General features: G+C 37.2%; 1 long non-coding RNA gene across 4 annotated transcripts in view; it reads left to right on the top strand.

Moving 5' to 3' along the window:
- The first annotated feature begins 438 nt into the window (after positions 1-438).
- Positions 439-13,928, top strand: part of LOC110468231 (uncharacterized) — a 122,083-nt gene continuing 108,593 nt past the window's right edge. For 2 of the 4 annotated variants that reach the window (XR_014954979.1, XR_014954976.1), the window contains exons 1-3: positions 439-482; positions 1,347-10,980; positions 11,927-12,090. This is a non-coding gene — a long non-coding RNA (uncharacterized LOC110468231). The remainder of the gene's footprint in view (positions 483-1,346; positions 10,981-11,926; positions 12,091-13,928) is intronic. The other 2 variants (XR_014954977.1, XR_014954978.1) reach the window with 2 other exon arrangements.

The raw sequence follows: 13,928 nt of genomic DNA, 5'->3' as shown, positions 1-13,928 counted from the left end.
TTATTTAGTTATTTAGTTATTTGGATTTTGCTGCTAGAGCAGTGTAGGTGACTGCTGTAACTTAATGAAGAAGTTCTAAGTACTGAGGACTTTCATGGCTTTGTGGTTTTTGCTGAATATGATGAGGGATTTTTTCCTTGTTGAACAACATCTTTTTTTCCACCACAGATAGAATGTTTTCAATGAATATGATCTGTTCATAATTATTTGTTATGAAGAACAGATTTTTGTTACAGTTAGAATCATGAGGTCAAAAGAGAGGTATAGAGTCTAACATTCTTCATTATAGAATTTAAATTTACCATAAAATTAAACCCTGAATTTGAATTACATAAATTGATTTAAAAACCTTTGTGGAGTTATTTATCCAGTATCCAGTCTGGCATCTTCTTGAAACTTTAATTTTTTTTTTTTTTTTTTTTTTTTTTTTTTTTTTTTAGTATTGGGATATGTACAGCATGGCAGTTAACACCAGGATGGAGGTAAAAGTCAAAAGATATGTTTTATATAATATCCTTGCTAATACATTTAATCAGTATAGTTATTGATCTTGAAAATTTTGTTTTACAGATTTTTAGAACGGCCCACATGCTGTATGAAGACAAATTAATCATATTCAAATAAACAGTAAAAAAAGCATATGAAGAAGGGGATGGAAAGAAAAATAATTATAGAGTGACTTCAGTTATTATTATATTATATTATATTATATTATATTATATTATAATTATATATATATTATTTTGTTTATACCTATATAATTTGTCTTTCAGTTCAAATACAAGAATGGGTGGTATTCAAATACACTGTGAATGCAATGGGTCAATATCACATTTGGGAGAACAAGTTCAGATAAAAACAAGACATGTATTATGAATGAGCTTAATCTGTCATTGAAACAATGTTTCTTCAAATGTGGTGGTTATTTGTTGTCAGAACCCTAAATTGCACCTGTATATCCTCCTAAAATAAGCAGCAATTGGAACAGCATGTTTTGGTTTGATGCAGAATTGCTCAGATTTTAGTTGAATTCTATAGATGCTCTCTGGCTAGATAAACAGGTTTGTTTTTTAATTCCTGAAGGCACACTGTGCAACAGCTTTACAAGTCAGTTGTAGCAATTAAATTGGGCCACTGGGTCCCTAAACTGAGCGCTCCGGGCCAGAGGCTGCCCTGTCTCTCTCCCTGTGGGGAGATGGAAATCTGGGAGCATCCCACCTCTGCGGGGTCAGATCAAAACAAACCCCCAGCAGCTGCGAGGCAAACTGGCTGCACACCATGGGTGGGTTTTGTTTTGTTTTGGTTTTGTTTTGTTTTTGTTTTGTTTTTGTTTTGTGTCACTTTAGGGGAGATTTCAAGCGGTGCTTTCCAAGAATGTGCATCAGTGGTTTTCCAAAAGCCTTCCAGAGATCCAAACTGATCTGCCACAGTGCACATCACCTCCCTGTGGTATCCCTGTGGATAGTGCTGCTTTTCCTGCTTCCTTTATTAAACATGGTGTGTTCAGAGAAGGTTAATCCAGAAACAATCCATGTCTTCTGCAGAAACAAGAATAGAGAAGGTTAATATAGAAACCATCCATGTCTTCTGCAGAAACATGAATAGAGAAGGCTAATATAGAAACCATCCATGTCTTCTGCAGAAATGGGAATAGAGAAGGTTAATATAGAAACCATCCATGTCTCCTGCAGAAACAGGAATAGAGAAGGTTAATCCAGAAACCATCCATGTCTCCTGCAGAAACGGGAATAGGAAACCATCCATGTCTTCTGCAGAAACAAGAATAGAAAAGGTTAATCCAGAAACCATCCATGTCTCCTGCAGAAATGGGAATAGAGAAGGTTAATCCAGAAACAATCCATGTCTTCTGCAGAAACGGGAATAGAGAAGGTTAATCCAGAGACCATCCATGTCTCCTGCAGAAATGGGAATAGAGAAGGTTAATCCAGAAGCCATCCATGTCTCCTGCAGAAATGGGAATACAGAAGGTTAATCCAGAAACCACCTACGTCTTCTGCAGAAACATGAATAGAGAATGTTAATCTAGAAACCATCCATGTCTCCTGCAGAAATGGAAATAGAGAAGGTTAATCCAGAAACCACCCACGTTTTCTGCAGAAACATGAATAAAGAAGGTTAATCCAGAAACCATCCATGTCTCCTGCAGAAACAGGAATGCCAATTTTGGCCAGTTACTGACACAGGATTTAAATAGCAAGCAGAAAATTCTTCCTACTGATGATCAGGAAGGTACCTTGCAATATTTTTTGGTAGGTGCAGGCTGGTCACAGCAAATGGGAAAGGAGTCAATCTCCTCCATGTATTTATGTTTTGCTTTAGGTTGCAGAAAATTCCACAATTCTACTTTTTTATTGCATAGCTTGCTCCTGCTAGTTGCTGTACAATTACTGAATTAGAAAGTCAGGTGAATTTATAAAATAGTGCAAAATAGGTGTTTCTTCATGGACACATTTGCTTTGTTGTTGGAATACATGTGTAGTGATACAATGCTTTGTGACATTGATGAATACTTGCTATTATAAAAATAAAAATAGAAGGTATTTTTTCTCCAATTTACTCTATGTTAGGATTTAGAGAAATTAAGCTTCCTTCTCTTTTAATTGTATTTTTCAGAGAAGCTGTAATCTCTTCATCTCTGTGAAGCTTCTCCCTATTAGTTTACCCCTTGGCACTGGCTGGCATGGAGCCTGTGGAGCCTGCAGTTGGTATTCTGCAGCTCAGAGGGGTGTGCTCAGAAAGCAAAGCCCAAATTTTGCCAACGTTTGTGCAACTGGCTTTGGCTCCAGGGCAGGCGATTTGCGCTTGGGCTACACAAGAAATTGATTTGTCAGCTCGGTGACCGACTTAAAAATAAATAAATTAAAATGGTTTCAGCTGGCAAGAAACAGATGCCTCTTTACTCCTCCCCAGCAAGTTAAAGCAAGATGCTTTTTTCAAGAAAAAAAAAAAATAATTCTCAGACATTTTAGATAAAAGTAAAACCTAGATTTTAGAATGATATAGGTGCTATCAGAAAACAGGTGCTGCATTTTTCTTATGTATATTGGATCAGAAGCAGTCCAAATCTCTACTGATTTTAAGGAGATTATTCCTGTCCCCCCCCACCCCCCCACCCTCACTTAACTTAAAAGAAAATGACTTAACTGTGGAGTTATATATTATTACAGAATGTTGTAAAAGAAAATTACATAACTGCAGAGTTATATTTTATTACAGAATGTTGTGCCTTTCTGTTGGAACATCTCCACTATGTATTAGCTGCTTAAACTTCTCCTTTGGTCAGCAGCACAAAAGTGCTGCTGAGAACATTCCCAGGTTACTGTATTAATGAATCCAAGTGCTCAATAGAAAAGAAATGATTGACTGAGGGGGCATTATGCCACAATTCTTCATTATTTTGTGCATAAGGTACTTTCCTAAATGCTTGGTTTGGTTCAGAGAGAGATTAGATTTGAATCTGAGCCTCTGACAGCGTGTTCTAATTGTTGGGCTGCAAAGCCAGAAAGCTCCTTTTTGGGCAGAATATTGCAAAACTAAAAGTTTTTAAAATATTGGGGGAAAATAAGAAGCAGCCACTTTGACATAAGCAGATCACTGCCTGCAACCACCTGAAAGGAGATGGTGGCGAGGTGGAGGTTGATGTCCCCTCCCAGGTGACAGTTTATATGATGAGATGAAAAAGCCTCATGCTGCACTGGAGAGGTTTAGATTGGATAATAATAAAAATGTCTTCACTGAAAGGCTTGTCAGACATCAGAACAAGCTGCCAAAAGAAGTGGTTGAGTCACCACCCCTGCAGACTTTTAAAAGACATGTAGATGTGGCCCTTGGGGACATGGTTTAGTGGCAGTGTTTTGCAGTGCTGAGCTAACAGCTGGACACTTAGAGGTCTTTCAAATTTCAGTGATTGCATGAACTAATAGTCTGGAGTCTTGTTTCTTTTGTATTATTTGGTGGGAATTACTCAGTGTGGACTTGCCTTGATTTTCTATTTGCTTGAGTTTGGAAAGGAGAAGACACGTAGCTTCCAGACTGAGAGTTTAATGTATCTGAGATGTATGGTGAAACTTTTCTTGGTCATGAGAATGGCATTATCTTGCATTGTTATAAGTTAAGCATGGTGATATTTTAATTCTTGCAAAATTCTTTACTACATTTATGCATCTAGAAGATATTTTCCCTTTTAAATGCAGTAAGACAACATAGTATGTCTCTGAAAGTAATACTCTCATAAAAAATTGTGAGACTTGGCTCCAGAGAATATTCTTGAATCTAAGCTTCATAAGTAAAGCCAATTGGTTGTATGGAGTCATTATTCTGTCATTATTCTTTTTATTCATTTCTTTGTTGAGACAAGTTAGTGCAAAATCTTACCTGCCTGGTCAGGCATAATGATTCTAAGTCAGTGGACAAGCTGTCATGATTTCAGTCTCCTTTTGAGATCCTCTCTCACCATTTTTCTGGCACTCCTAATGCCTGGGATGGTATTTTTAAACAGCTCCTGATCTGTGCCATTTAACACTGACATTTCACTCCGTTTTCACAGCTTTCCTTTGTGTCACAGTTAATTTAAACCCTGTGGTTCTGTTCCAGCATAATTCCCCCATCCTCTCCCTTACCTGAAGCCACAACCCACTTGCTGAAGAAATCTGGTTGCATGACCTCTAGTAATTAATTTATCTGCTTGTATTTTCCCAGGATTTGCAGAACCAATGGCCTCGAAGGACAGGGGTGTAGGGAGGAGCATCGTTGGGAATGTTCAGCTCCTCATTGTGTGAGCCTGGCAGTGGATTTTTGCAGGGTATCCTGAGATGGCTCTGTCTGCTCACAGTGTGTGCAAACCAGCTCAGGACAGCTTGTAAGGGCTCCCTCTTTGGGCTGCCTTGGCTCCGTAGCTCCCAAATCCTTTTCCTCCCTGCCAGAAATTCAGGGGACAAGAAGCTTAGGCATCTGTTTCAGAGCAGAGCCCCAAGCAGCTTGTGAATACACCCCAAAATTGTGTGTTTGTGGACACATGAATTAGATTTTCCTCATCCTATGAGCAGGAAAGTGGAAGAAAGCTGGTTGGCTTTAAAAAAAAAAAAAAAATTATATTTTAAATATACTGTCTGCCTGAGTCATGCAAAATCTTAGTGATTCCCCACTGAATAGTATTGCTTAAAAAGTACCTTAAGTGTTCAATTGTTTGGTATTCCAATTCTGTCTCAAACTTTTGAGGAATGTACTTTATTCTGCTAACTATATTCCCTTCTATACTTGGTAGGCTTTATTTTTTTTTCCTCTTTGTCTATGTACTTATTTGCAAATGTTCAGTAGACTAATTAAGGTTTGTGAAGGCTTAACCTTGTCTTATCCAGTAGATCCTGAGACTTGTCATGGTGTCAGCTCAGTAGGCTGGAGGGAAGGGTTCCAGAAAATATTGTGTAATATTGCCAAACAGGGCTTTGCTGTTGAAATTACTCATTTCACAGAGCTTAGGTCAATGTTAATGTGACAGGGGAGATTTAATCCTGTGGGAAAGTGTTTTCATCACATAGTTTTAAAAGAAATTTTATCACCTGAGTGTAAAGGGTACTGTGCTGTTTGTCTTTTACTTAATTGTTCTTTAATTTGTGAAAGAAAACTGTATTTTTAATTAGTTTCCAAACAAAAACAAGTTATACACTTTGCTTATAACTGAGCACACTGGAATGATTCTGCATCAGCAGAGAATATTCCTCTGGTTTTGCGTAAAGGAAACATATTTCTGAAATAATTTTTAAAAATATTAGGGGAACCCTCCCACACTAGTTTTTTTCCAAATTGCAAGACAATTACAGGTCAACCAGATCCTGCTCTCCTTGATGTCATGGTGTGGTGCCATCAAACAGTGCTGGCTTCTGGTGGTGTACCTTGTATTTGATAAAATGGAAAACATTTAAAATGTCACTGATCTCTCCTCATGGAACTATTGCTAGTCCTTTTATTTGAGATTTTGCACCCTAGTTCTGGAAGACTTGTTATTTTCTCATAAGAGCTTCTAATTCCATTGTGTTTGTGAGACAGAGATCTTCACTGGGTTTGCAGTACTCAAAAATAATAGAGGGCAGAATAATTTATATTTTTGGGTTTTTAATTGTCCAGATAGTAGATGATGCCATTACCCTGTGTTTGGGCCAAATACAAAATATATACATGTGCCAAAATCACACTCTTGCCTATAGCATTGACAAGCCTCAAAAAATATACAGCTACATCAAAATGAAAAACTAAAAAAATATAAAACATAAATAAAGCAAGCAAGAAATAAATCCTCCTTTGTTGTATAATAGTGAAGAGATGTATCAAAATCCATAAATTAGGCAGAGCTTTAAATCCACATATAATTTCAATTACATACATCTGTTTCTCCTTAGGAAGAATGAAGTGAGGTCAACAGCTAAACATTTTACAGCCATCAAGAATCTGGGATGCTTTTAAAGCCATATACATATGTGATTTGTAAGAAACCTATTTATATGTAAAATTTCTCATTTGAACATTCATTCCTTTTATTATGCAAACACAAAATTTTTTGGAAGCTACAGGCTTCGAAGTGAAGTGAATGCACATATTTCAGCCCAATGGTATTGCTCTATTTTTTTTTTCCATTTTAACCCCCTGTTGTTTCTGTTACCATGAAGAAAAATATCTGTTTAACTTTCAGACCTGCAGATAGTTGGGAATAGATGGGACATAGATTTTCCCTCAGAAAAGTATGTAAAAGGTTTCTGAGTTCTTTGACAAAAATAAAAATTAAAGCCTTAAATAAGGTTTTTGAGAGAAGCTGGGCAAGGGAGGAACATTATATGCTGGGACTCAAGGTAGAAGATTGTTTAAAACTTTGAATTATATGTAATTTGATGTATTTGAGTGGCACTTCCTTTCCTTCTCTCACCCAGTACCAGGCACAGCCTTGAACAGAGCCCAGTTCACTCAGCTGTGACAGTCTGGTTGTGACCCTGCTGATGTGTCATTCAGAACATCATTTTGCCAGCAATGTTAATAAAGTTGATGCCTTTACTGATGAGGTTTTTAGTAGCACAAAACAAAATGGAAATACATTTTACATTCATCCTAAATGTACGGTATAATGTATTGACCCTCCTCGAGCCTGCAGTCTTTTTGAATTCCTCAAATATTAAAAAGTGAGCAAGGACTTAAGTAAGCTTGCTCAACAATAAATCAAATAGGAAAGCAGAATCGCTTGGAATACATAATCATAAAACCTTCCTGCATAAAATAAAAAGCAAAATAGTGACCTAAATTGTTAATAACAGAAAAAGTCTGTTAATACCTGTTGTACAAACCACTAATCTTTACAGTTGTTAACAGAAACTGGAGTGCATGCATAAAAAACATTTCTTCATAGCAATGCTGTTATCCACATCAATCAAGATAATCCCACAGTAAAACCTTGCTAAAGAAGAAATGTGCCATGTTTGGATAATGCCAATGATTAGAAAACATGTCCCAGAAAATGCCATCCAAAACAAGTTTAAATATTAATGCACACCTTCCTAACCCTTTTCAAACTGAGTCTCAAATGATTTACGTGGACCTCAAGGGCTGAACTCTGATTTCACATCCACGTGTGAAACCAGCAGAAGTTTCTGTGTGCTTGAAAGCAAAGTGTAATGCTATGCCATAAAACTTCACAGCTGGGTTTTTTTTTTTTTTTTTTTTTTTTTTTCATAAAGTATGAATTCTGTCTCTGCACAAGGGTGAATTGAGTCACAAAGCAGGGACATGATGGATTGAATGTGAACACAACACGTAACAAACCTTGCTGTCTCTTACCACCACTTCCTCCTCCGTGGCTCAAGGAAACATGCTGCTGCTTCAAATTCATCCCATCTTAGGCTGACAATGTATTTGATCACAGCTCATCAAAGAGGACAATTCTGTTCTTTAGACCATACTATAAATTAAGTGCCTGGAAGGTTTTCATAGGGTGCATGGTGTGTTCTGGAGAAATCATTGAAAAAGACAGAATTACACACTAAACCTCTGTGAACAATCATGTCCTTATTTTCTGCTCTAGATTGATGGTAATTGAATATGATTTGCACTTGCAGGTTGGCACTCATGCACTGCTAATCACTTGGGAAAACACAACACATTGAGCTCTCGAGTGTTATTCTGCTATTGTTTTTCAGGGCAATCAAAGAATTGGCTCTCCTCGTGTGCTTATGAGGAAGGTGGTATTAAAAAAATATGTAATTGAAATAGAATTAGTTCAGCTAATTTTAGAGGGCTAGAGTTTAAAAGTCTGGATCTTAGCTGGTTCTTGTGATTTCACAAGTCTGGAGTATACTGCCTTATAAAATGCCTTTTTCTGTCCACAAACTCCACAGGACCTTCTTATGCAAAGACTTAGATGACTATGGTGTAGCTATCCAGAGTCAGTGAGATGGATGTCACCAAAAGGTAAATTGAACAAGGCACATTTCTGCAGAGCTTAGCAAAATTGGAGCTTTTTGAACTTTCTGGAGCAGTGCAACAACCAAACCCTACAGAAAGCAACAGGCATGGGAGAAACACGAAGGAAAGCATGAAAATAGAGTGGAAATAACGTTCACACTAATACATAAAAATTGGATAAAAGTCTGTGTTTCAATAAGAAGGTGATTAACTTTGTAAATGGAACCCATCAATATTATAATTGTTGGATGAGAAGGCTCACAAAGTCAGAGCAGAATTCATTATTCAACAAGTCCCCAGTTCAATTCAGCTCCATGAAATGTTGTGTGGCTTTAAGCTGAAAACCTGGATGATAAGCTGGGCAGCCTCACCAACTAAGAAAGAAAGTGTGAGGAATTACACCATGCTAAAGCTGCCTGGAAAGACCACATGCAGAAAAAACTTGGGTTGGGGTTTGTTTTAGGTTTTAATTTTTAAGTAGAAGAAATATATTATCTCTGACCTCCTTTCTGGGAAGAAAAAAAAAGATATTAAAAATAGTTTATAATAATTTAGAATAAAAAAGTAAGGTATTATTTGGTACAGGAGTAAGCATCCTACCTGTGGAGCTTCTAAACTGTGACTAAATAGTTTAATTGTTTTAATTTTAAAACCCCCAAAAAACTATGACAAAAAATTTGTAGGGCACCTTAATTGCAAAAGAGGGGAAAATATGATTCTGGCAGTGGGCTGAGCTGTAGGAATGCTGCTCACTCTTTGTGTTTGACTCTCTTTATATTAAACATTTATGAATAACATGTGCTTGGCCTAGGTGGCTGCAGAAGGATGTAGGAGCCCCATATCTCCAAGAACATCCAAAATCTGGAGGTTTGTTTGTGTGGGCCTGTGCTGATCAAATATAACCTCTTCTAATGAGTGGGAGTGGACATGGAAGGTAAATCATGCTTCATTGCATAACCTTGTTCTTTTGGGTTTTATTTAAATCCATGCTGGCAAGGAGCAGTGCCAGGGCACGGTCACTGGCCCTGGGGCCAGCAGGTGGCATCTGGCCATGCCAAAAACACTCCCAAATCAGAGGAGGAGGGATTTTATCCAAAATGCCTGTGGGGAGCACATGTAACCTAGTGGGCTGCACTGCAGCTGGTACTATCCAAAGAGTGCCAGCTCACTGCACCAAATGTGTGACAAGGGCAATTTTAACAGTTTAATAACTGCAGAGAGAAAAATTCTTGTCAGTAGGCATGTTTTTGGATCCTGAGTTTACTGGAATAGCTGTAGTGAACTGGGGTTTCTGACAGTATACACAGAAAGTTCCTTTAGGAAGCTAAGCACTTATGAAATGAGAAGAAATGTTTTTACTTGAGTGTCACTATTTCTTAATCATAGTAATTATCAGCTGTGATGATTAATGCCTGGTGTAAAGGTGAGATAGAGTGTTATGAGTAATGGAAGTAGTTACGAGAGATGAATGTTACCAAATATGTGAGGATTTATTTCCTCAGAGAAAACAGTGGACGCAACAGGTACAAGAAAAAGGGGGTCACAGGGAGATCAATAAAAACATGTCATTACAAAGGTGACTGTGAACAATTTACTTAGGGAAGAACAGAACCACCTGCTTTCAAGGAATAAGTCTACAACGTGCAGGAGAGAATATTTTTTCATAAAGCTGCAATTAAATTTTAGACCTTGGTTCCAGATGAATGGAAGATAGGCAGTTCAGGAAATCCTTAAACTTCTGACTGCCAAAAGCAGTGATGATTGCAAAGCAGGACCAGTCTGCCCTTCCCTTGGTTCTCCCACGTCCCCCAAGCACCAGCCACAGGCTGCAGCTGGAGGCAGGATTTAGCCACTTCACTCTAACCCAGCACAACTGATTCTACTTTTCTGTAGCCCAGATCATGTGTGTGGAGAGCATAAAAAGGAATGGGCAACATTTGTTGACAGCATTTTATTCTTTTCCTTTATCACTCACTTGTCAGTAGCCCTGAGATGGTTTTAGAACTCAGCAGAGCAAAGGAAGCATTGCAAGAGGCATTGGAGGGGAAGTTATGATTCTAAAGCATTTGTTTGCCTCATTAAGCTAATTTCTTCATTATCTCTGGGGTAGTGCAGCATCTTGATCCAGGTGAATTTACATCCAGCTCTTCATTCCATTGCTGGTGGATTCTCACTCTGTAAAACTGGGGTGCTGTTGTGAGAAGTAGAGGTGGAGAATAAAAACTCTGAGATTCTCAGCTTGTGGCACAGTAAAGGCCAACCAATTCCCCACAACGTGGGGTTTCAGATACAGTGCCATAATAAATTGTCAGGGGATAAATATGCAGTCCAGCCAGGGATTAAACCCAACCTTCACACACTTAGGCAGCAAAAATAAAAGTTTTCAGGTTCCTAGGTGAGTAAGTGCAGCAGGAGTGCTGCTGCTGCTGACACATCCCTGCAAGCCATGGGTGGTTGGCACCTCTGTGCTTTTGGGCACTCTAATTTTCACTCAGGAACTATGAGAAATATCCGAAGGTAAGAATCTCATCCTTCAGTTTCCCCAGTTATAAAGTTAAAATCATTTTTAACTTGCCAAATGCTGTGGTTAAGTTGCCTTGAGATTCATAGATCGAGTGTGTCAAAAAAACACAAAATTTTCTTGAGTTCAGTACACACAGCATAAAGGAGCTGTAAGTTGGTGCACAGATAGTTAAAAGAAAAATTAGTTTTGAGCAAGTGCATATGCAATTTCTGTAGACAACTGCCATTATCCTGTGAGGCACAAGTATTGCCAAATTATAAAACTAATTACAGATATTAAACTAAATATCAGTCTTCAAATCCTCTGTTGCCTTTTTTCTTCCTTTGAAGGCTTTTTATTATTTTTTCATTACTGTGGATACCTATAAAACTTTTAATTTGAATAATTTAAAAATTCGCATTTAATTTTATTATATTTCTTTTCATGTTACTGCAGTGTTGTCTTTGGGCTTTTAATTGATTTTTTTGTTATTGTCAAATACTTTGAAACTTCTGAAATGAACTGCATGAGTAGAATAAGTAATGACCCAGTCTTAAGAGAAAACCAGCAATATTTTATTAAAGAGAATCTTTTCACAGAAATAAATCCTGTGATTTTTGTATTTCTTGAGCAATTACAATAGTGTTTGTAGCAGGTCTTATGGAAGTAACATATCTGCATCTATGGAGCAGGCATAGAAAATGCTGCAAATACATGCCTTTGATCTAAATGACAGAAATAAATTTGCTAGGGACACGGTAGAATTAAGCATGTTTAAACTGACCCATATTGCTTGAAGTGCAGGTAGAATATTTCTCCTTTCGATCGGGACCATTTGATTTACGGCATAAATAAAATTATGTTATATGCATAATACATGTAATATAATTTGGCACATTAACTCTTAACGGATGGAGGTTAATATTTTATCTATCCCCTATTTTTTTTCCTGTTCTCTAGCTAAATTTATCACGAGTCTGCAGGCATGGCTTGCTGCTGCACATGGACACGAACAATTAAGTTTTCAGTCAGAACCAGAGTGAGAGACTCCGATCCCACTGCACTCACTAAGCCTACACTGATAAGGCAGGAAGAAGCTCTTGTGCAAGAAATCTGAAGTGAAGGTGCAAATCTCATGCTTGGCTGGTATTTTGTTATCTAGGAATAAGTTGATCCTGAGTGGCATCAGAGAAGCTTTAATCTCAGTGTTTCTGTTTCTTTTAAAACTATCCTGAATCTTTTGGACCCTTATCATTACAGGGAACTCAAATTTCTTAATGTTGTGATTTGACTTACAATTTAAGAAGCAATTTTTCAGAAACTACTCATTAATATTCAAAGCTTTTTTAAAAAGTCATAGACTTGTGCCCAATATCCAATGCGACACATTTTTGTTGCTTTTTATAGATCTGGAAGCTGGAGATGTGCTTTCTAGTTTAAAGCAGTCTTATGCCTTAAATCATTATGATAAAATTAGAATATTGAAAATACCATCAAACTGGTGTTCGTTTTTTTCCCCACATATCCAAAGGCTCCATAATTCTAAAATAAATTGCATATAAAATAATGATATAATCAGTAATTTTTTTTCAGTTAATCATTAAGTTTCTGTAATTGATTTTGAGCACAGCATACTGCTACATGTACTCCTTGTTTGACTAGTACAAGGGTTGGCAATCAGGGTTTCTACAGAGCTAGAGTATTTTAAACTCCCTTGAGAAAGGAGGCAGAATAAATCTATAATGTTGCTGGATTGTTGAGTGAAATCTGGCATGTTTAAAGAAGATGCTTCCATTGCCTGCCCTTTCACTTGGCAACTTCTGAACTGCCTCTTACCTATGGAGACACCAACATGCAGAGCTCCCGCTCAGCACTGTCAGATTATGGAGCTTTCCTTTTTTAAATGCTTTAAATTTACTCACAGTACTTTGGATTTGAGCTTAAACACGTGTGTTAGAAGTATTCAGCTTTTCTGCAGCCTGCAAGACCTGGATGCTGTCCCAGGGGATGATTCAGAACAGGAATCTCTTGAGAGCAACTGTTTAAAGAGCCGAGTCCAACTTAATACTTAACTAAATGGCAGTGTTGGGTTGCATTCAGAATATTATTCCTCCAGCAATTCCAGTGCTAAGTGTGTTCATGGGGACAGGGACTGCAGCAGAGCCAGTGTGAGTTTGCTGTGAGGGTATTTTTATTTTTCCATTAAAAATATACAGACCCCAAAGAAATTCAAAAAAAACAAACTAATACTGGAGATACAAAGCTGTGTTGCTGAAAGAATTACCAGAGTGATACAGGAAGAGATTATTGTGTAAGACTTGATTTGTAATTATGGATCATAAGATCCTGTCTGTACTCAGTTCTTAAATGCATAATTTATGAGTAAAGGCTGAGTAAGTTTTTCAGCCAATGAAAACAACAGTGAAATTGGAATTTACGGGATTATGAGCACAATAAATTTTATGAACAGCTATAGCTTTTCAGTCTTTTTCTCCTTTAATAGAAGAGAGAGAAAGAAGTTCTTATAACCTAAAAAGTCAAGTAGTTGTATTTCCACTCGAGAGCTTTTATGGGAAGATGCAGTTTGACACAAAGCGTAGAATAAGCAAAATTGAGGTGAGATTTAATTCAATAGACATGATAATCTGAAATTTCATTTTACTTAAACAGCAGAAGCAAATGAAAGAAAGCTCTTAAAAATTTGAGGGAAAATTACCAGTGCTTTTTCACAATGAAGTATTTTCTTGATGCTTTTCCATAAGCTGTAAAAACTTCCATGCTGGTTTTATCAGTTTTCAGTATACATTGATGTTTAGAACACAACAGTTCTTGCTCAAAGTTGGATGTATGTTGCATGAATCTAAAATTTTAACAATAAATGTGCTCCACTGTTGATTACTTTTTAAAAATAATGGATATGAAGCATGTTGCTTGTTCAGAAAAGCCTCTGTTTTGAGATTAG

Source organism: Lonchura striata, chromosome 4 (genome assembly GCF_050655825.1).
Source record: "Lonchura striata isolate lonStrDom1 chromosome 4, ASM5065582v1, whole genome shotgun sequence".
Taxonomy (NCBI): domain Eukaryota; kingdom Metazoa; phylum Chordata; class Aves; order Passeriformes; family Estrildidae; genus Lonchura; species Lonchura striata.
The sequence above is the reverse complement of the archived record's forward strand: the minus strand, read 5'-3'. Positions and strand labels throughout refer to the sequence as shown.